This window comes from Lepidochelys kempii, chromosome 18 (genome assembly GCF_965140265.1).
Source record: "Lepidochelys kempii isolate rLepKem1 chromosome 18, rLepKem1.hap2, whole genome shotgun sequence".
NCBI classification, from domain to species: Eukaryota; Metazoa; Chordata; order Testudines; family Cheloniidae; genus Lepidochelys; species Lepidochelys kempii.
In genome coordinates this window covers 15,647,412-15,671,745 of record NC_133273.1, presented here as the reverse complement: position 1 = coordinate 15,671,745, position 24,334 = coordinate 15,647,412, and the positions used below count along the sequence as shown (strand labels likewise).

The window sequence follows — 24,334 nt, the reverse complement described above, 5'->3', positions numbered from 1 at the left end:
GCGATTAGGCAAGGAGCAGGGCTGTTCTTTAGCTTCGTAGCCAGTCTGAACATATACCATTCCATTACAATGTTCACAATCAAAGCCATTCAGAGGCCATTAACCCTGTTGATTCGCATAACCTTATAACCTTCAGGCAGCGAAGACCGCACCAATGTGATTAGACACGACAAGATTTCTGGTGAAAGAGCATTTCAGGAGATGGTTAAGGAAATGGAGAGGCATCTCTCCCTTAAACCTGCCTCATACCAAAGGAGAAACCCAACTAGGCTATGAAAAATGCACAATTCTTGTATTGCCCTGGGAGCAAAGAGAACATCACCTGAGCCAGTCATTTCAATACCTACATGACAGGGCGCACACCCTCCAGATTCCACATCAGGTCTTCAGACTAACCCAAAAAAGAGCCTTCCCCTCTCCCTTTGAGAAAACCCATCCCGGATTTTACAGCAAATCCAGTCAATGCTGGGGACGAGGTCGGGAGTCCAGTCACTACTGGACGAATACCCATGCAATGTGGACACAACCACAAAGCGGTGGCAGAACACCTCCCTTGCTGCCTCTCAGTGCTTTGACAAAAGGAGCCCCCAGAGTCCTGGGGGACAGCAGCATGAGACAGGCAAATAAACAGCGGCTACAAACATTACAGCTGGATGAAGAAAACATCGTTAACATTTCCCATGAATGCCCTGATTGCTGCACTGTCTACGGCTAATGGAACTAACAGGTTGTCTGCCTTCCACCAAGCCTACTGGTCTGATCAGGCCTCCTGTAATGGCAGCAAAATGGTCCACCAGTGGTAACTGGATAGCTCCACCGTTTACAGGAAAACAAGCCTGAGTGGCGCGACTGCTGGAAACATAATCCAAAGGGAAGGCTTTTGATTGGCAGAAGGTGGCACAAAGTTCTCCGGATTCTTTTACAGACTCTCAAGCAGCCCCAATGGTTACCTAGCTACCACAGCAAAGGGCATTCTATAAACGCAACTGATCGATATTTGCCCCAAATCCATTTTGTTCCTCTGATAAGAAGCTTGTCACCTTTAGAGGAGGCAATGTTGGCGGCATCCTAGCAGCAGGTTTTAATGTGTCTGAGGATCCGTCCACGCCGCAATCAGAGGAGTGACTGCAGAAGGTGTCGACACACCCAAGCTAGCGTTGATCTCCTAGCTCCAAACACAGGGCAATGACACCACAGCACCACCGGCCGCACAAACCCATCAGGGACTCTGGGCGTGCTCTCAAGCGCTAGCCCATGCTATTGTTAGTGCAGCTAACTAGATCAAAGCTAGCTCAGGCATGACTGCAGTGTAGACATACCCGCAAAAGGGTGACAAATTAAACAGCCAAAAGTAGCTCAAGCTCAGGTAGGGAAAATGAAGAGACTGACAAAGAACTGCAAAGAAACACTGCAAATAGGAGAAAATAAAATTTAAAAACCTGAATCTTTCCCTCTTTGGGCTGGAAATCCTTTCCATCAACTGGAAACCACAGGACTCCCCTGAACTGTCCCCTCCATGAAGAATTCAAGGCTGAGTTCAGAATGAGGACTTCAAAAGCATGTGCCAACCCCCCCTCCCCTGCAGTTATGCTGGTCCATGACCCACAGACTTTAAGGCAGCTGCCCTTGTGTAACAGAGAGGAGAATTTGGCCCACTGCATCCAGATGGGAATGCAGAAACAGGCACTGCACCATGCCCCAGAGCCGGATATCCGGGGGGTTGTAAGACAAGGCAGCTCGAGTCATTACAATGGTACTGTCTGAAGTGTGAGTGGAAGAGGAGGTACAGTGGTCAGCCACACATCATAGACAGCCTTAAGGCGTGTGTGGGGGGAACCACGCATTTAATTATCTGCAAGGGTTCGCGTAAAGTGCAACGTGCTGGATGGCAGTTCAAGCCTGCGATTATTATACACAGAACGGGAGCAGCCAGAGCAGCAGCAGCAGGACGGAGCAATTCTGAAGTTCCTTCCATTATCTAAGCGCTACCCAGATGATTAACTAACGAAGGTCCCAATCCTGCAAGGCGCTGGGTGCCCGCAACTCCTGTCAGCTATGCTGGGAGCTGAAGGCTGCTCGGGATCTGGCATGAGCAGTGCCAGCTGGCCCCCGCATTGCCCTGCTAATGAGCCACAATCCTGTCCTGCAGCCCAGGGGGCCCATCCAGGGGTGAAAAAGGTAGGTCAGCCTCTTGGCTGAGACGAACAAGCAGGCAGCCAATGAAGGGCCAGCTCTGATGACGCCTCCTGCAAAGCGTGTGCCCCACGCAACCAGGGACATGGACCGAGACGTACCAAACTCTTCCCACCCAGGGCACTTGGACAGAGACAGCTTTTGGTGACTGCTGGCCCAAGCCAGCCCTCAAACCTCCAGCCATGCCTTTAACAGCGTTTCATTTACCAGCATTAGCCGCGAGCAGTGTCTTTAACAGGGAGAAGGATGAAAAGACTAATGGATGGAGACAATTAACCAAAAAATAGATCAGCGTCACAGTCTCCACACCCAGGCGCCCATGGGTTGGGTGAGACTTTCAATGCGCTGCTCAAAGTGACAGGGGTGAGAAATGAGCAAAAGTTGTTTAAAACCCTAATCCAGAAGAGCTGCATCCCTCATTCTCCCCGGCACCACCCTGCAAGGGCCAGACCCTAATTCCTCTCTGCGGAGAGGGCACATGCCAGCCCAATGCACCCCTTAAATGCTCAGAACAGGGCTCAAGAAAGACTTAAATGGCGCATGGTCCCTCTATGCAGGGGTGAATTGTGCCTTTGCAGCACTGCAGATCAGCAGCACACAACCTTGCCTCTCCCCGCTGAAAAAAAAGGTCAGGTCAGAAACTCAGCTGGTGCAAATCAACATATAGCTCAGCACAGCTCTGCGGATTTACACCAGTTGAGGTCTGGCCGGTTGTAGCTGACACTGGACCTGAAAATGTTTGGGGTTACGCTTAATAAAATTACAAGCAAAGTAAGGAGACTGTGACTCGCTTGTCCAGCAATGATGGATCTTTTCAGGCGGGAGGAGGACGGATTCCAGCTTTGGAAAAGGACAGAGACCCAGAAAGCAACACGGGAGGAAATAACACTGAATAGTCTCTCTTTTAAAATATGTTTCACTGACTCTCCGTCCCCTTAATGATCACTCAGCAAATGCAGGGATTATATTCGATTTCACTGATCAATACAGTTGCCATAAAACTGTCCCGACCCTCTGCCCCTCCCTACAATAAAAAATAAAATCCAATACGTAAAATGAGTAACAGCAACATTTGAGTGGAAGAAAATGAGGGCATTTATTAAGCTAAGGGAAGTGGAGAGTGAGTGCAGGTGAGCGGCCAGGCGTCTGCCATGTAAAACACTCCATCACCCCCCTCCCCAAGAACACACTTAGCATTTCAGCATTTCCAGTCCTCCCTTGTCTGTAGTCTCACAGGATACAGGTCCTGTTCAGGAGCCTACTTGGATGGTTCATCTGGCTCAGGGAACAGGTTCAAACTCGGTATACTCTGTAGCTGCTTCTTGCTTCATATCAAATCACATCATATCATACACCAGTTCTAATCTGGCCAAGTTCTCTGACCAGCCAGGTTGATACATCAGAGAACAACATAGAGTTCGCAGTTCTCACGATATGACATTGCCAGGGCTTGCAGGAACTGAGTTTTAACCAGACTAGGTGATATTTTTGTCCCCCTTTCACACCCACCAAAACACACTTATTTGTAAAGCTGGGTTAAGTATGACAACAGCGTCAGGGTCGGGGCATCGCCAGAGTCATTTAACGACAGGCAAACAGCGAGAGCGTGTCACCCAGGGATGGGACAGGCATGTAAATCAGCCAGTGACTGCACTAGAAAAAATAACAATCTTTTTATGGAAGCCATTAAAGGGAAACCCGGACTGGTCTGTAAATATTGTCACATCACTAGCGTGCTGAGAAAACCACCTTATATAACAGCGCCAGTTATGTAATTTCAGGAGTGGGTTAAACTCCTCAGGGATTCTAGTTTCATTCACTTTTTAAAGTTGTTGTTTTTTTTAAACTAATAATTACAGCTGCATGTCTGTCATGGAGGTCATGGATTCCGTGACTTTCTGTGACTTTTGTAGCGGCTGGTGCTGGTTCAGGGGCTGTCCAAGCTGGGCAGCCCCTGGGCCAACAGCAGCAGTTTGGGCGTATGGGAGGGGGTTCAGGGCTAGGGGCGGGGGTGCAGGGCAGCACTTACCTCGGGGTTGGGGGGCTCCCCGGCTCCACGTGTCCCTGCAGCTCTTAGGCAGAGGGGCCAGGGGGCTCCAAGCGCTGCCCCTGTCTGAAGGCCCCACCCCCACAGCTCCCATTGGCTGCGGTTCCTGGCCAAAGGGGGCTGCAGAGCCAGGGCTTGTGGCACGAGCAGCGCACAGAGCCCCCCAGCCTTCCCTCCCCACAGGAGCTGCAGGGACACACTAAGCCATGTAGCGAGCCTGTCACAGCCCTGCCAACTCCCCCCTCCCAGCACCAGCGGGGGTCCCGGGCTGCCCATTCCCCCCCCCCCGCACCAGCAGGTGTCCAAGACCACACCCCCAGCACCAGCAGGAGTCCCGGGCCATGCACCGCCCACCTCCAACCCAGCACCAGCACTGCCCACCTTCCCGCCCAGCACCCGCAGTGTCCCCGGACCTCCCCCACAGAGCACCCATGGCCCCCTGCCCAAGTTTTAGTTAGGGTATATAGTAAAAGTCACGGACAGGTCATAGGCCATGAATTTTTGTTTATTCCCCTGACCTGTCCGTGACTTTTACTAAAAATACCCGTGACTAAAACGTAGCCTTACTAATAATCAATTTCCAACGCACCAAAACATCAGATCTCCAAATTACGAGACCTGTAAATTGGCCTTTTAAAAACACACATTCCTGTCACCACTTATGAATTTGGTGCTGGTGAAAAAGATCAAGATTGACAGGTCTGAAGTGGAAACCGCAATCCTCCATCTTGCCAAAGAACAGGTGCAGCAGGCAAGCTCTCCCACAAAATGCGCCATTAATCACAGATTCGTAGACTGAGGCCAGAAAGAACCACTATGCTCACCTAGTCTGATGACCTGCATAACCCAGGCCAGAGAAGCTTACCCAGTCCTAAGGCCAGGTACATCTACACTGCAATAAAAGACCTGCAGTACAGCCAGACTGGCCCAGCTCAGCTGACTTGATCTGATGCTCTATTCACTTTGACAGGTTTCAGGAGTAATTTGTATGGAACGTTATTACATTTCTGTAGAATTCTACTGCTTTCTTCACTATTAAATTATACAGAACTTTCCTAGAAAAAGGATTAAGACCCCAAATTCACTTTTTGTAAAAGCAAGAATTTATAAAACTCAAACTCAGTGGGAATGTTCCCATGATTTTAGATTCCCATGAAAATAGTTTTTTACATTTGGATTCAGAGACTTTCCTCCAGCATAGGCAACCCAGACCCTACTGCTGTTTGTTGTATGTGCACTGCACTGCACATGCCAAAGCAGCAGGCCACGCCCTCTGGTCCCAATCTGCGAGCACAGACCACTGCATCCAGGCAGAATCTTACCGATTTATTTAGGAGGCTGCATGGAGGCAGAAGCCTGCACTAGATTGGAGCCGTACACTGTAAGTAGGTAACAGTTTAGCCAATTCTAGAAAAATTAGGCAAGGGTTACATTTGGAAGGCTGTGTAACCTATGAAAATATGTGACAACCTTGCCCCTATCACTCCGCTTGCATGCTGCATTTCATTCCCCTGCTATGCATCTGGTTTTCATTTTTAAAGGCCCTGATCCTGGCAAATACTTATGTACATGCTTAATTTTAAGTGGCTCCACTGAAGTGAAGGAGAATGAATATTCATGTGCTTAGAGTTAAGCATGCTTGTAAGAACCTGCAGGATCGGCGCTTTAGATTGTAAGATCTTCCTGTGTTTCGTCTGTTTTGTACAATGCCCAGTGCAAGAGGGCCCAGATGCTGAATGGGGCAGGCTCCACGGGAGCTACCAAAAGATAAATCATCATCTTAGAAATATACTGGGGTCACTGACAGTGACCTGGGTTCAGAGTTGTTAAGGCCAGAACCTTGCCCAGTAATTTCTGCATCGAGCCTGTAACTTCTGTAAAGAATCCAGGATGGTCAATGATCCCCACCGTGACAGGCTTTGAACCTGGGACCTCCGGCCCTGAAAGCATGAGCGTCTTGCATCTGAACGGGAACAGCCACTACAGGTGAGTTGCTGCAAGTGCTCAGCGCCACTCAGGATTCAGCCCAGACTTTGTAACACGGCTGGTCCTGCTGAATGGCCCGGCCGATGTTCTGCAAGCACAGACAGCAGACAGACAGACACACTGGAGTCGTCGCGGGAGCAAAGTGAAACAGGTAGGAGCAATTCATTCACGCCAAACCCAGCAAATCTTACAAGAACAATAAAAACCCTCTGCCTGTCTGCTCCTGCGGCCCCCACCCCCCCACACACAGACAGCAAAGGGTTAACTATCTCCCAGGGAAGCTGGCCTGAGTCTCATCTTGAGATGAGAAATTCAGCAAAATAACTTTCCCTCAGCCTTGCCCTGGCTTGGCCCGTGTGTGTCAGAGGCCCTTGAGTAGCCAGGCAAGGTCAATGGCTCCAGCACTCCCCTGGGTAAGACCAGGGTCCCTGAGTCAGCTGAATGCAGGGAAAGGATGGGGATCAGGGAGAGTTAGCGGCTCAGACTGATCAAGATCCCCCCGCAGCTTATCACCTAGCACAAACACCCAGCAAAAAGCTCCTAATCTTACTGCACGGCCAATTCTTCTCTTCCCAGGTCGATGGCGGACAGAGCAGCCCCAGCAGGATAAGGGCTAAAGCTGGGCACACAAGGATTTGGGTCAAGGATTTGCAGGCTGTGAGCAGGTGACTAATAAAGCCGCAGCGAGGGGGAGAGCAGAAGAGTTTGTTTCGATATTAAACAATGGGCAGTGTGACCCGCTGATAGGATAGGTCACTTTTACATAGGAGATACGCTGATAAGCCCCCACCAAAGCAGCTCGAAGCCAGCCAGGGAGCTGTGCGAAAAAGGAAGGGCTGCCTCTCTCCTCTGTCTCATCACTCTACCTGTCCTCTTCCCCCCCACACTCCCGCCAGCATGGCGCAGCTGTGATGAGCTGGGCAGCCTCGTTCCTCCCCCCCTCCCCTGCCCAGAAAGCTGCTCCGAAGCAGCAAATCATCCTCTCCTGGTGCAAGTACGCTGGGGGGCAGGAGAAGTGCTGCCATGCCCATTCCGAGGAAGGACTGCTTCATTGGGCCCACGCCATCCGTGTCCTGCTAAGAAATGGAGCACTTCATCTTCAAGGGCTGTCAAGTTCCACCCCTCTCCTAAGTGCCACTTACATTACACACAGCAAAGACGTTTTAAGAGAATCTGAAATGGGGGGCGGCAGGGAGAGACGACCCTGAGAGAGAATGACAGGAGCATCCACTAGACTCCCTACTCAGACCATCACCTGTGCACCCAAAGCGGGGCTGCCAACTGCAGGCCCGGGAAGCGGAGCCAGGTCCTTAATAACTGTTGGAGACTTTCCTGTTCACTCTGCTTTTTTCCCCACTTTCCATCCCCACCAGACCACGAAAGCGGGGGGGTACACTGAAGGGTGTGCATTTGCCAAAAGGCCATGAAGCAGGTGCACTCTGCTCCTGAATCCCAGCCACCCTGATGACTCATGCCATAAGAGAACGATCTGTATAAGAGCTTAGAGAGGAAAGCCACCCTCTTCCGCTTCCCCAGTTCATTGGAAGGCCTCCAACAAACTGCTTGTTTTAACGCCAGTCACCACCCCATGCGTCAAAGACAGCATGGCTCGATAGCTGGAGGTCAGGAGCCGTGGGTCCTATTCCCAGCTCTGCTGCTGAGACTTTATGCATGTCACTGGTCTTCTCTGTGCCTCAGTTTCCACATCTGTAAAATGGGGATACCAATATTTACCTACCAGTCTCTGCTGACTCAATTAACACTTTGGAGAGTCTCAGGGGGATGATACTATAAAAATGCAAAGTGCTGCAGGTGCTAAACCTCCCAAGTTGCATTTTCAGGCTCCCCACCCTGTTTCCTGAACTCACTCCATTCTTACTCCCTTCTCTATCTGCTGTGGAAACCCAGACCTAGCACTTTACCTGCAGGTGCACACTTGTGGCTTGCAAGGAGTTCAGCAGCAGCTTCACATGGGCACCCAAGAGCAGAATTGGCTTTAGATGTTTATGGGTGCAATCCAGTCTCACTGAAGTCAATGGAAATTGACCTCCACAGGCATTAGATCAGGCCCTAAAGCGCTATATTTCTATGCTCCAAATAGAAAAAGGCGGTGGGGCCACGGAGGAAAGATGCCCAATGGGCAATGTCCAGAGCAGTGTCTCCCTTTGCTCTGCAGCCCTCCTAGGTTACACTCTCTCTCACTGTTCCGGTCTTTGCAGTTGCCTCTTTGCACTTCATCATTATTACAGGACTCCCAGTCGCTCTCTGTCCTTCTCAGGTGTCAGTCTTGATACACCTCAACAGCCAGCTATTGATCAGTACCCTCCTCCTACCCACATCTGCCTCTCAGAGCTCTCAACCTTCTGAAGAGATGTTGATCACAAGACATGTGCCAAGAACAAGCACAGCGGTCCCAGGTGATCGTGAAACCCAGGCCCAACCCTGGGAGATGCAGCCCTAACTCTCCCTGCAGATTTGCGCTGAAAAATTTATCCTGCAACGTCCCAAGCAAAACGCTCATAAAATGTCATTAATGCTCGTGACAGTTCATAAAAATGATCAGTAGAGCTGGCAACTCCAATATGCGGTGGAAATAAGTTTAAAGATGTTTTTATTGTAATTCTGCTTCATCTTCCAGGACTTCAAAAGTCCATAAATAAAAATACCATGTCATGGACTACGGATGGGAATAGAGGAAATTCAGATCTGAAGCATGGGACCAGACTGTTGTCAGGGGAACCTTATTCTGAAGGGCAGTCTGGACGTGTGCCTATCTTGTTAGGATGCTCAAGAACTGTTCACCTTACGGGATGTCTACACTAGGCATTTCCCCCCAAGATTTCCTATATTGCTGTCAGTGTAGATAGGGCTCCAGGGTTTTCAGACCCATCAGAACAGTCTAATGCAGCACAGAGCTTAAAACACCAGCAGCTTGAAGAGTTACATTTACACCGTTGCTATAGTGAGAAACTTAGGGCCAAAAAGCCTAGTGTAGACAAGGATAGAGTGCAGGTGTAACCTCAAGGAAGGGAGAAAGCGAGTGTGGGGCATATTAGGAATAAAATGGGAATCTAAATCCACCCCCAAAAAAATTCAAAACAAAACTAGCAGACTCTCCGATCTGGTTTGTCACTGCCCACCTCCATCCCCAGCTGGACACATTTCCCTTCCAAGTGAGACAGCTTGCTCATATTTGTAAAAGTGTGAGGACCACAAAAACAAGATGCTAGGACCATATACAGATTACACCAATGATACTGCCAAGAATGACCTTGAGCGGATCACTGCGGACTATGTGGCTCTAGGAAGAAGAATAAAGGAGTTGGAGGCGCAAGTGGTGTTCTCGTCCATCCTCCCCGTGGAAGGAAAAGGCCTAGGTAGGGAGCGTCGAATCGTGGAAGTCAACGAATGGCTACGCAGATGGTGTCGGAGAGAAGGCTTTGGTTTCTTTGACCATGGGACGGTGTTCCATGAAGGAGGAGTGCTGGGTAGAGACGGGCTCCATCTTACGAAGAGAGGGAAGAGCATCTTTGCCAGCAGGCTGGCTAACCTAGTGAGGAGGGCTTTAAACTAGGTTCACCGGGGGAAGGAGACCAAAGCCCTGAGGTAAGTGGGAAAGCGGGATACCGGGAGGAAGCACAGGCAGGAATGTCTGTGAGGGGAGGGCTCCTGCCTCATACTGGCAATGAGGGGCGATCAACAGGTTATCTCAAGTGCTTATATACAAATGCACAAAGCCTTGGAAACAAGCAGGGAGAACTGGAGGTCCTGGTGATGTCAAGGAACTATGACGTGATCGGAATAACAGAGACTTGGTGGGATAACTCATATGACTGGAGTACTGTCATGGATGGTTATAAACTGTTCAGGAAGGACAGGCAGGGCAGAAAAGGTGGGGGAGTAGCACTGTATGTAAGGGAGCAGTATGACTGCTCAGAGCTCCGGTACGAAACTGCAGAAAAACCTGAGTGTCTCTGGATTAAGTTTAGAAGTGTGTGCAACAAGAGTGATGTAGTGGTGGGAGTCTGCTATAGACCACCGGACCAGGGGGATGAGGTGGATGAGGCTTTCTTCCGGCAGCTCACGGAAGCTACTAGATCGCATGCCCTGATTCTCATGGGTGACTTTAATTTTCCTGATATCTGCTGGGAGAGCAATACAGCGGTGCATAGACAATCCAGGAAGTTTTTGGAAAGCGTAGGGGACAATTTCCTGGCGCAAGTGCTAGAGGAGCCAACTAGGGGGGGTGCTTTTCTTGACCTGCTGCTCACAAACCGGGTAGAATTAGTGAGGGAAGCAAAAGTGGATGGGAATCTGGGAGGCAGTGACCATGAGTTGGTTGAGTTCAGGATCCTGACGCAGGGAACAAAGGTAAGCAGCAGGATACGGACCCTGGACTTCAGGAAAGCAGACTTCGACTCCCTCAGGGAACGGATGGCCAGGATCCCCTGGGGGACTAACTTGAAGGGGAAAGGAGTCCAGGAGAGCTGGCTGTATTTCAAGGAATCCCTGTTGAGGTTACAGGGACAAACCATCCCGATGAGTCGAAAGAATAGTAAATATGGCAGGCGACCAACTTGGCTTAATGGTGAAATCCTAGCGGATCTTAAACATAAAAAAGAAGCTTACAAGAAGTGGAAGGTTGGACATATGACCAGGGAAGAGTATAAAAATATTGCTCGGGCATGTAGGAATGTTATCAGGAGGGCCAAATCGCACCTGGAGCTGCAGCTAGCCAGAGATGTCAAGAGTAACAAGAAGGGTTTCTTCAGGTATGTTGGCAACAAGAAGAAAGCCAAGGAATGTGTGGGCCCCTTACTGAATGAGGGAGGCAACCTAGTGACAGAGGATGTGGAAAAAGCTAATGTACTCAATGCTTTTTTTGCCTCTGTTTTCACTAACAAGGTCAGCTCCCAGACTGCTGCGCTGGGCATCACAAAATGCGGAAGAGATGGCCAGCCCTCTGTGGAGATAGAGGCGGTTAGGGACTATTTAGAAAAGCTGGACGTGCACAAGTCCATGGGGCCGGACGAGTTGCATCCGAGAGTGCTGAAGGAATTGGCGGCTGTGATTGCAGAGCCACTGGCCATTATCTTTGAAAACTCGTGGCGAACCGGGGAAGTCCCGGATGACTGGAAAAAGGCTAATGTAGTGCCAATCTTTAAAAAAGGGAAGAAGGAAGATCCTGGGAACTACAGGCCAGTCAGCCTCACCTCAGTCCCTGGAAAAATCATGGAGCAGGTCCTCAAAGAATCAATCCTGAAGCACTTGCATGAGAGGAAAGTGATCAGGAACAGCCAGCATGGATTCACCAAGGGAAGGTCATGCCTGACTAATCTAATCGCCTTTTATGATGAGATTACTGGTTCTGTGGATGAAGGGAAAGCAGTGGATGTATTGTTTCTTGACTTTAGCAAAGCCTTTGACACGGTCTCCCATAGTATTCTTGTCAGCAAGTTAAGGAAGTATGGGCTGGATGAATGCACCATAAGGTGGGTAGAAAGCTGGCTAAATTGTCGGGCTCAACGGGTAGTGATCAATGGCTCCATGTCTAGTTGGCAGCCGGTATCAAGTGGAGTGCCCCAGGGGTCGGTCCTGGGGCCGGTTTTATTCAATATCTTCATAAATGATCTGGAGGATGGTGTGGATTGCACTCTCAGCAAATTTGCGGATGATACTAAACTGGGAGGAGTGGTAGATACGCTGGAGGGGAGGGATAGGCTACAGAAGGACCTAGACCAATTGGAAGATTGGGCCAAAAGGAATCTGATGAGGTTCAATAAGGATAAGTGCAGGGTCCTGCACTTAGGACGGAAGAACCCAATGCACAGCTACAGACTAGGGACCGAATGGCTAGGCAGCAGTTCTGCAGAAAAGGACCTAGGGGTGACAGTGGACGAGAAGCTGGATATGAGTCAGCAGTGTGCCCTTGTTGCCAAGAAGGCCAATGGCATTTTGGGATGTATAAGTAGGGGCATAGCGAGCAGATCGAGGGACGTGATCGTTCCCCTCTATTCGACATTGGTGAGGCCTCATCTGGAGTACTGTGTCCAGTTTTGGGCCCCACACTTCAAGAAGGATGTGGATAAATTGGAGAGAGTCCAGCGAAGGGCAACAAAAATGATTAGGGGACTGGAACACATGAGTTATGAGGAGAGGCTGAGGGAGCTGGGATTGTTTAGCCTGCAGAAGAGAAGAATGAGGGGGGATTTGATAGCTGCTTTCAACTACCTGAAAGGGGGTTCCAAAGAGGATGGCTCTAGACTGTTCTCAATGGTAGCAGATGACAGAACGAGGAGTAATGGTCTCAAGTTGCAGTGGGGGAGGTTTAGATTGGATATTAGGAAAAACTTTTTCACTAAGAGGGTGGTGAAACACTGGAATGCGTTACCTAGGGAGGTGGTAGAATCTCCTTCCTTAGAGGTTTTTAAGGTCAGGCTTGACAAAGCCCTGGCTGGGATGATTTAACTGGGAATTGGTCCTGCTTTGAGCAGGGGGTTGGACTAGATGACCTTCTGGGGTCCCTTCCAACCCTGATATTCTATGATTCTATGATTCTATGATTCTATACACAAGAGCATCCTTAGCAAGGCATGGTCCTTGCAGGTTCCTCATTGAGCCACAGACCCTTGTACCATCCATTTATGGCACTTGTATTATCGTTGGCCCCGGCAGGCAGCAGTATTCTGCACTGCCCTCTGTTGTGCTGCCCCAGGTGACTTTCCTACGAGGCCTGGATCCCAAAGACCCTCAGCTAATCTGCTCCTGTATGGAACTATAATCTACTGTCCTGGAGCAGAGGCTCCAAAAAACAATTACTATCCACACACACAAACGAGAGGCTGCAATCCAACAAGGATCCGCTAGACTTCGGAAGGACTCTCCCTGATGGTCCATCTTCGCCGGCTCACCTGCCACAACAGCTACAACCTCCCATACGTCTTCCCTCCGAACATCCATCATGCCCTGTGTTATCGAGCATTCCCTGACCACAGCCTGCCGCTCAACACGGCCACTAACACAAAATAATAGAGGAGCTGAAGCCAGCCCTGGTGAGCAGTGCAGCCCCTCGTTGGGGCCTCTGGTGATACGGCAACACAAATAGCATCAACACTAACAGCCATCACGCATTCTCCCTCCTACCCAGCAGGATCCCGGGTGGCTTTCTGGAGAACGAACAGCCAGCCTCAACAGTCTGCCTTAGAAATTATGGATGGTGGCAGCCATCTTAGGTCTGCGAGCTCCCTGTAGGAGCACAACTTGAGGGTCGCAGGCTTCATACTTTATGTAGGCCGAGCACATTGCGCACACCAGGGGTTCTCTGCACCCCCCCCCTTCCGCCTGGGTGCCACCCCCCCAATCCTCTATTTCAGGGACTCCCTACAACTCCTGCCACCCGCTCCCTCATGCCAGGGGCTCTGTGACCTATATATATCCCTCACCCCCTACCACTGTCCCCTGTTCTCCCACCCACCACAAGAGCTCTGTGTGCACCCCATTCCCACTTTTCTCCCCTACCCCCATGCAAGGTCTCTGTATGCACCCCCATTTTCCCCTAGTTCCCATGGCATGGTGTCCCATTTCCCGTTCTCCCACATACCAGGGACTCTGTTCCCCCCACCGGGTTCTGGGCTCCCCTCCACAGCCCTCCTGCTTTCCCATCCCTATCTTCACTCTGGGACCCTGCTTTTCCTCACCAGTACCACTCCTCACCACCCCCATCCCTTGTGGGTCCTTTGCTTTGACCCCCACCCACGCACTTCCCCCCGGTCCAGGTCCCCTCCAACCACAAGACCCCATTCTCCCCCCCCACGAACTCTCCCTGCAAGGGTCTCTGTTATTTCTGTTAAAAGTCCGCAATACTTACAATCTCCCCAGACAGCATCAAGCTGCTGCCTCTGATATACAGAGGCAGCAGTAGGGGGCAGCATGAAGATTCTCCAGCCTGCAGCACCAGCCAGCCTGGAGGCCCCGATATTAACTCTAAATCAGGCTTTTCCAGTATTCTCACGTGCACCAAAATCAATAGGCTTGTGCCCACTGAGGTGCAGAACATTCCTTGACATTTTGGCATTGATCGGATGCAGCATTCCAAAGTTATCGCATTCCAGACAGACAGTCAGAGAAATGCCATTGTGTAGCGGGCAGGACCTCGCCTCACTCGGCCAATCAATAAAATACTTCACCACCACGCAACTGGTGTATGGGCATCTATTTAAAATATTCCAAATGCTCAGTCCACTACATTACTACTTTGAGTTGCAGAAACCCTGGAATAATACCCATCCAAGCAATTTGAAATGGGCATTGATAAGGGATAGGGTTAGAAAACAAAAATCAGGAACTGGACAGGAGGCCCAGCATGAATCCTTCAAATACCAATTATTAAAGATAAGACAAAGCCAGAAGCTCAAATTTGAATCCTTCCAAATTTCAGCAAGGGAAGTCAGACTGAATCTCCTGATCCAAAGGCACTCCCTGAAGCTTTGGTCCCAGGTTCGACCCACAACCAGAAGGAGCCAATTCTCTGTTCCCTGTCTGTGTGCAGCTGAAGTCTCCCAAAAATGTGCTTCCAAAATTTCCGCCAAGACGATGCAAATCCCAGTAAGAACCCAGAAGCGCTCAAGATGCCTTCGCATCTACAGTGTCCCCAAGATTCCTCCCAACTCCGCTGTAGAAGGCCATTAGCTCCCCTTTTATGATATACTGGGAATTACAGTAAGGGGGTGATGTACATGCTGGGGGGGAGGGGGGATGTAAGTGCACTATTCACGAACACACATTCTGGTTTCCTAACAACCTTTCTTACCTCCTTCGCTAAACACCAGGAATATATTTGCATTTCAAAGTAAAGCTAGTTTATGCCAAACATAAACAGCCCCGTCCCAGCTTCGTCCATCTCCTGAATTTCTACTGGAATTTAGACAGACACACTTCCAAGGCCAAACCATTCCACTTCTGATTATTAATGAAAACATCTTGGTATATTAGCACAGAAGAGAGAAGAGCATTGATAACATCAGAGGAAGTCAACCATGGACCCTCCCACTTCATTCATGCCTCCCTAATCATAGGGGTGTTTGTTCACCCAAAAACCCATGGAAGCAAGGCCAGAGATAACACAAGACCTACCCAAGTAACTGTGCAAGACACCTTAGTAATTCCAAATCCTGAATAAGGCATGGGAACAGCTTGAATAGCAGACAGCACATTGAGGCGCAGAAGTTCCTAAATTGACACGGTTTAAGGCTCTTGCACATTGCAGCTGCAGATCAAAGTTCACCCACGGATATGGTCCCCAAGGAGCAACATGCAAGACATCCTCTTGACAGCGATTTTAGAAGCATTCCTGCTCACAACCCCTGGAATCAGCTTTGGCCACTAAGGAGCACATATGCAGTATCCATGAACCAGCGAAGTAAGAAGTGGAAAAGGCTAGCAGCTCATTCTAGCTCATCCCGGCAAGGAATCAGTGCAGAATTGTTCTTTACGGTATATTTTCTAGCACTCTTCCCAGACTATTTTTCCCTGACTCAGACCTCCAGCCTTAGGAGAACAGCTCACACCATTAGGAGGCTAAACAGAAAAGAGGTCTCCCTCCCTACACAGCCTTAAAGAAAATATTCCAAACAAGCTAGAGTGACTGTTCATTCCTTCCCAGTATGGGTCTTTTTCTGGGTTTCTGACCCACCAATGAAATGAAGTGACCCACGGGCCATAGGCACTCCAGCAGAGTGCCAAAAGCCAGTCCCATTTTCATCTGAAGTGCCTCATGAAGCAGCTAAAGCAAAAGCTGGGCTCATGACAAGTGCCTAGAAGCTCCTCCCAGTGCATCCCAATAATGTCTACATTCTTGATCTTCACACACATGCTTTGTGGGTGGATAAACACAAACACAGCACAAGCTGCTCAGATTTATCTGCAATAACTGTAAGCGCCTGCAGTTCTGCCCCTTGGCCAAACCCTACAAACCGCTCTTCTCTCCAACACAGAACGTTCTTGTTAAAGCCTATAACATACTCGGATTTGGGTTCCTTTCTTCCTTTTTTTTCTCCAGTGAAACGAAAGAAAAGGTCCATTTATTACTCACTTGGAAACTATTGTCTGAAACCATACAGGTATGTTGCCGAACAAACTGTGTTTGCCCATCTGAAAAGTCTCTTCCCTCCAACGCAAACCATATGCCGACTGCCAACAAGGGGTTTTGTGAGCCAGGAGTTTCCTTGTTTATTTTGGCTTTGCCATCAGGAAGAAAGTCCTGGTACGGCGCTTTAGCAACCTGCAGTAGTTACAGAGGTGAGGGCCCTTTATACTTCCTCCAAGAGGAGTATTACAGCATTCCCACAGGCAGAAGTGAGCCCCAATCACATTGCAAAGGGAATGCCAACCGCTCAAGCCACATTTTTTCTTGTATCCTCCATTTCTTGAATTTGCATTGCTCTCCTGTTCCACTGATACCCTGCATGTGTGTGTCACCTCCCACCTTCACAACCGCATATAACTATCACGGGCTCCGTGACGCTGGTGTATATCAGGAGTCACTCACAGGGGCTGGAGACAGGGAAGTCGCAGAGCTATTGCCCCTCACTTTTGAGAACCCAAACTTGGCTGGGAGCACCAAGTGGGGAGGAGCCAGGACCCCACCCCCTTGGCCCCTGACCAGAGCTGGGTGGCGTAACGGTGGAGATGTTTCCCTGCTGGCAGGATGGAGGGGCAGCTAGGCCATATCTGAGCAAACACTGCATTCCAGCGCAACACCACTCAAGTTTGGCCTGTTTTGGTTGCTCTCCACTCCCCCCGCCCACCCTTTTGCAGTCCTTCCAGAGCCCATGGAGTCAAGGGACCCATTCCAGAGTCATGTCAGTGTAACCAAGAGCAGAATTCAGCTATAAAGGACAAATCCTTCTGTGTGCTCCTCGGGGGGTTTCCCCATCTCACGGCAGCCCCTTCACGATGAACAAACTGGGCACACATTTTTAACAGTGAGGGTGATTAGCCACAGGAACAAAGCACAAAGTGCTGGATCCTCCATCTCTTGCCATCTCCTAGTCCAAGGCTGGAAGCCTTTTCTGGAAGGGATGCTTTATCCAAATGCAAGTCACTGGGCTCCAGCACAGGAGTAACTGGGTGACATTTAATGGCCAGTGATATGCTAGTAGTCAAACTAGATGATCTGATCGTCCCTTTTGGCTTTAAATTCTGAGTCTACAATGCAGTGGCAGGGCAGGATTGCAATCTAGCACTCCACAGTCACTGTCCTACCATCTTATCTGCCACTGCTGGAGGGTGGTCAGGTACCCAGTCCTCCCAGGATATGATTCAGCATGCAGGGGAAGTGCAGCACTCCATTTTAAAGGAAGAGCAGTGGGAGCACCCCCCACCCCAGTCACCCTGAGCCATGCTGCTTGAGGGTGGCAGCTTGGCTCTGGGGACTTACACATAGCCAGCATCACTCCACAACACCCTGATCCCAACCATAAGGGCAAGATTTGACTCTTTTTACTTAAGTAAGCCTCATCTTCAAGTCCACCCTCATGTAGTTAATTAAACTACTGAACCATTTCACTGATGGGGAAATTGAGGCAGAAGTTAGGTGACTTGCTTAAGACCACAGAGGGAGTCCATTTCTGAGCTGGGGTTAGACATTAGCAGATCCTGGCTCACCTCCTTCTGCACAGATCAACCTATTCCTAGGCATCCTTGCCACTTTGCCTAATTTGCCAGCGCTTGGCCTTTTCTGCTGCAACTGAATGGTCTAAATCCAATGACCACTGGATCAGTCAGCAGCAGATGCTGATAACTGGAAGACTTTAAAGGGTCGTACCCATCCTCCATCAGCTCAAAGCCCCCTGAATCCGTACCCTGGGTTTCCTATATTAAAGCATAGCAGTTCACCAGCAAATACCAAATTAATTATATTAATACTTTAAAGAGCAACGTAGTGTTATACTTTGATGCCTGATAACATTACTTGCATCATACATGATACTTCCTGCTGACTCAGCATCATCCTTGCTATGCATGTCACTGTCTGCTTTCTGCTTTTTATTTTCCCTCTCCTTTCCTCCTTCTTTCCCCTTTCCTTCTTTCTTTTTCACTGTGCACCTTCCAGGGGAATAAGCAAAATCAGCTAGTTCTATTTCTCCTCTCACCCACTCTTCACCTTTCTTCACTGTGCACCGATTTAACAACTTCTTCAAAGAGCCTTTATTCTTTCGTCAGCACAATTTTTTCTCTTTCTTTTTTAAATGTGGGTGGCCCCATCTACACAGAGCAAACAAATGCATACAACAATCCAGGTTATACACCACTTAAACTCAGTCCTTGCTGAACAGGATATAACAGCATTTGGCAGATTAATGTGGATGAGGCCAAAACTACGGTACAGCCGGATTTAAACCAAAATACAAACAAACCAAGGTTCTGAGCTAGGTCCATGTGTGGTCTTGAGCACAGTATAATCTGGCTTGGCCCAGTCCAGAATGGCTGATCAGACCCTACCACATTTAAACAGTGGTTTTAAATAGTTATTTGCTCCGGGTATCTGGGGTCTTTGCTTTCCTTATAACACTTTGTGCCCCTTTCATATCTGATGCATCCAGAAGAAATTCTCCTCTGGGACAGCCAGTTTGCTTGGTAGGTCCCATAACTCTGTTGGTCTGAGTGGATCTTCCATACATATGAACTCCTGAGATGTGTGCCCCATTCAGCTAAAGCAAAGTGATTCATTGCTGTCTCTGGCCTCTTCATTCTTTTACCTCTTTCCCATAGCTGATCTTCAAGGTGCCTTCAATACACTTTCTGAGGTTTGCTCAGGGTGTGGGCTTGAGCCCAGAATGAGCAGCAGGACTCCTGGGTTCCCTCAGACAAGTCACTTAACCTCCGTTTTATCTCAGTTTCCCCATACTTAATAAGAGCAACACCTATACCAACACTTTCCTCGCAAAGCAGGCAGGCTTCGTTGCGTGTAAAGTGTTTAGAGGTTCTGGGATGAGTGTCAGGTTTTATCTGATGGCTGTAACACTCAACAGCATTAAAGGAGGGTGTTCTCATTCCTGGCCTCTCTCTACCGTCTCACCCACCTCCATCCACAACACAGAGAAACAGAACAGCACCAAAAAGGTGGGAAACATCCTCTGCCCGGCACGTCTGCTCACACAGCCCACTCTTTATGATGCGCTTCAGCATGAGGAGCCTAATCCAGACAAGGGTTCTGAACACCTGGCTCCCGCTGAAATCAGGGGGCGGTGAGAGCACTCAGCTCCTTGTTTGAATTGTTCAGCTCCAAGCCAGGATGGGCCCCAAGAACCTGCTCATTATTGAGAAACCTGACAGGTTTTTCTCAAAATAAAAAGGAAAATGCCTTGTTTACTAAACCATTTAAAGGCGTTTTAGAAAAGCGTTCGAGAGACCACCACATCTGTGCAAGGGAACGTTACTGTACAGGAATGTTTTCAACAGAGGCACTTGGGAACTTTGCTAAAACGCCAGCCCCAGCCATCACATTAACTTCAAAGCATAAAAGAAAAAGGAGCACCTGGCAGGCCCTCGGAGAGATCTTAATCTCCCTTTTCAGGACAGTTCCCAATGTTGATCTTTTGGTGCCTGTGTGCAGACCTGTATGTACCCAATTAAACCTCCTTTCATCAAGGACAATGCAGACAGCGACTGTAAGGTGACCAGACTCCAACAAATCCAGGCAACCTCTGACGACTTGGAAAGGAAGATCAAAGGCAACCTTTTGACAGAGAAGCGGGGCAAGTCAGAAGGCAACCCTTTTGATTGAAAAGAGGGGGGGAGAGAACCACATAACAGTGGGGTGCAGCTTAAAGGTATCGCAGCAGGAATCTGGGATGACCTGCATAACTCATGAGTGGTGAGTTGTGTGTGTCACCTCGAACAAGGGTCAGTAAAACCTTTATGCCACCCCATCATGTAGTCCAGTGGCGCCATATATTTCAGAGTTGTAAGGCAATTTAGGTTGCTTAAACAGACGCATGTTTCTTTTCTGCCCTGGCAGATCAGGGGGATAAAATATCTAAGTGACCTAGTCGGCAGGCTCAAATTTGCACCCGCTGTCATCTACACCTGAACTGGAGGCCCAAGCTGAAAATTGGGGGCTTGATTTGCAGAGCTGCTGAGCACCCACAGTCAGCAGGAGTCAGCAGAATGAGGGGAGCAGGTCAAGGTGAGGGGGGACAGTGACTTCAGCTGGAGTCTGAGAGAGCAACAGAAGCCTGCAGAAGCCGACGTCTCCCCTGCAGCTTCCTCCAACGGTAGAAAGCAGCAGGTTGCAGAGGGGAAAGGAGACAGGCATGAGGGTGAGCAGGGATTTGAGGGGCTGGTGGGGGAGGAAGTGGGGATGTGGGGTGGGGGCGGGGGGAAGCAGTGACAGGGGACTGAGGAGGGCTGCGGCATGGGTGGGAAGCGAGGGGAAGAGCCCTGTTCACTCCTGCCTCAGCTTCTCTGTGCTTCAGCCCAGACCAAAGCCAAAATGGCAGTGCCATGGGGAACTTTTCCAAGTACCAATGCCCAAGCTACTAGGCTGCCAAGGAGCCTTTAAGGAGTCAGACCATTGACTCTCTAGAGCCAACAGAACAGTAGCATGCAAATTGGCTGTAGAGGAAGAGGGGTGATTGGCTGAGTTACCTCTGATTTCACAATGGACACCTGAGTGCTCACCTGGCCAGGTCTAGTCTATTATGGAGGCATCGATCATGGCTCTACAGTTGAGGTTGAGTTGGGTTTGTACTTAAACCAGGGATTCCACCTCTTTATTATTCCCCTAAATTACAGCACTTACAGCTTGAGTACAGAATGGAATTTACAAATAAATCTGCTAATTAATTTGAATTAAAATTCATTTTAAATTGGCTCCTTGAAGAAACTTACTAGCCGTCAGTGTCAGGCCTGCTTTGTCTCAGACTACCTTAATAATGGAACAACAGACCATCTACACAGTTAAAACTCATTGAAATCTCATTCAGAGTCTACATTTCAAGAAATCAGAATGTGACTTAGCTAAGCTATTAACCATTATATTTAATAGTTATGTGGGGCCAGGTCACCAGCTCAGGTCACTTAGCTGAGGCTGTTGTGTCATCAGAAGGATACAACATTGCTTTGTGTAGGGCCTACATAAACAATTAAGCAATTACAATGAACACCCAACTGGAATCCAAGGAATTCCCAACAGGATGTTAAGCCAGATTCTGCCCCTTTTCACTAAGCATTGTCCCTTTAAATGTTTCTTATTAGCAAACCAGTGTTAAGAATTGACAAATCTCATGTTTCAGGGCATCGGCTGGTGGCACAATTAATTTGCTGCATTACAGGGAACCTGCCGCTTTTTGCTGGAACATTAGGACTGGCCACTTCTTGAGGTAACTGGATCAGACGTTTGATTTGCAGTGGCAAAACTTGTATTTTACCATATAACTGCCAAGTCCCAATGATAGTGGGCACACAATGGATTGAGTTCTCTGAGTACTGTGGAAAAGGAATATCCAAATGTTGGAACTAAGTTGCCAGGAAAGAGCTACTGGAAACAAACAGTTAAATGGGGGAAAGACAGAGAAATCTGCTCACAGACATAAAAATTCAACCATTATTTTAGCCTTGGCATTGCAGCTTCAAAAATAATATTTTTAAAAGGTGGGAATTTTAATTTTCAAAAAGTGTGTGCACCGTTAGTCACAGCTGTATTAAACTCCAGAATGATTGTTCACATGGCTATTAGTTAAGGCTTGTGTAAGCAGTTCCATTATAAAGCTCCGGTCTTTTTAGGAGCTTATAACTGGGCCACAAATTTTCACTCCAGGCTGAAATTTATCATGAAAGGGTCTGCCGGGAAGGAATCCATCCATTTGAATTTTCAAGTCCCATAAGCTTAAAGCAACAACACAGGGACCTTATCCTGAAAGCTGTCTGGACAGGGACTCCTAATGGTGTCAAGGGGTGTTCTCATTGAAGTGAGCTTGCAAGACTGCATCCTAGAATCTCCTAATTTGGGCTGTGATTTTGTATTCTTAACATTTAAAATGTTAAGAATGACATTTTCCCAGACTTGGGCTGAATGCCGCACTGATTTGAACCCCAGTTAAACCGACTGCTTTCAATGGCTCCTAATGGGGTGTGAATCAGCACAAATTTCACACCTCACTCCACAGTGCCTTCAAGGTTCCAAATGAGGATCCCAGGCCTCAATTCAGCCAAGAACTTAAGCACATGCTTAAATGCTTGATTAAATAGGGATGGACTTATGCATGTACCTAAATGCTTTGCTGAATCAAATCAGGGACCAAAATAAACAAACAAACAATAAAACCAAACAAACAAACAGAGATCTCACCCCATGGTTTATAATTTAGATGAGAAACTTCATACAAATACCTCCAATAAAACAGCTCAATCTGTCCGCTTTAAAGTTCAAGATTTTTTGAGGGGGCGGGGGGTGTCAAAAATACAATCTTTCTCCTAAGATCCTCTCGCCTCCCTGCCACTCCACACAAGATTTTACGGGGGGCTCACAGCCAGGAAGCCGAAGCGGTCTGAGTTGTGTTTGAAGGGCAGGCGATAGAGTTGGGAGTCATTTCTAATGTACTCTCCTGCTGCCACTGATATTTACTTTTCATGAAACCTTCTGAAGCTTTTAAAGAGAGAACAACCCAGATCAGTTGCAATATTGAAATGTACATGTTTTTTAAAGCTGCTAAGGTATGTTCTCTTGGGTAAGTACTACACCAAGATGCAGCGAGACATAGTCATACAGACCTAGTCAAAAACTCAGATAAATTATTCAATAAAATGCCCTTGCTTGACCTTAGATTCTGAGCTCCGTAGATCACGGGCCACCCTTCTGAAGTGTTTGTTTGGAAAGCGCCTAGCACACAGTGGACATTATTGCAACTAAAATAATAATAATATTTTCCCATTGTTCACCTAGTTCTAGAACTGAACAGGAATTCTGCACAGAGCACCAGAAACTGTTGCTGGGTTGTTAATTGAAAGCTAATTAATTTCCATGCTATAAAATTTGAGATCCTCTCAGCCAGATTTTGATCTCAGCCTCAACAGTGTAAATCCAGAGTAACTCCATCAACTTCAATCAATTATCCAGGGCAACCAGGATCAGAATCCGGCCTACTCTGTTTGGGCCCAGCAACATCCTTCTGTAGAAGAGACACTTCCCTTCAGGTTTCCCATGCCAAGAAGTTTCACGGGAACCACCTGTTCTTTATTAGCCATGTGTAATGATTTGTCTCTCCTCCAGAAAACAAACAGCATATGCCTGGTTCAAGTATTTCATTGGCAAATAGTGAGTTTCATATAAAACAGAAGTTAGAACATGCATTCCTCTTGTCTCTATAGAGGCAAATACTGTAGGTAGACTTTTACAAGGGCTGGTTAATTTCATGACCAGCAATAACGCTGGCAGTTATAGTCTACATACAGACATAAAGGATAGTCACATCTCATGCTTCAGGGCATCAACTGATCACTGTAAGGGACAGGAAGGAATTTTCCCATTTGTGCAAAGCATGTAATAACAAGATATTGACAGTGTGTAGATTTTGACGTTTTTCAGGTGTTGATCACTGCAGGATACCAGACTTAAAAGATAAATGATCCAAACTGGGATGGCAATTCCTACGTTCTCTCTTAGTTAAGGCTTTTCTTATTTTCTTCTTTTTTTTTTTAAATGTTTGTCTTTTAAGGCCGTGGCTCTCAAAGCCGGTCCGCTGCTTGTTCAGGGAAAGCCCCTGGCAGGCTGGACCAGTTTGTTTACCTGCTGCGTCTGCAGATTCAGCCGATCGTGGCTCCCACTGGCCTCGGTTCGCCGCTCCAGGCGAATGGGGCTGCGGGAAGCGGTGCGGGCCAAGAGACGTGCTGGCCGCCCTTCCCGCAGCCCCCTTTGGCCTGGAGCGGCGAACCGCGGCCAGTGGGAGCCGCGATCGGCTGAACCTGCGGATGCAGCAGGTAAACAAACTGGTCCGGCCCGCCAAGGGCTTTCCCTGAACAAGCTGTGGACCGGCTTTGAGAACCACTGTTTTAAGGTGATTTTAAATGTCTAAATTCCCCACAACACCACCATCCATGCATTAAAGG

General features: G+C 48.5%; 1 protein-coding gene across 10 annotated transcripts in view; it reads right to left on the bottom strand.

The window, feature by feature from the left end:
• Nucleotides 1-24,334, bottom strand: part of SAMD11 (sterile alpha motif domain containing 11) — a 183,178-nt gene that overhangs the window by 80,517 nt on the left and 78,327 nt on the right. The window lies entirely within an intron of this gene.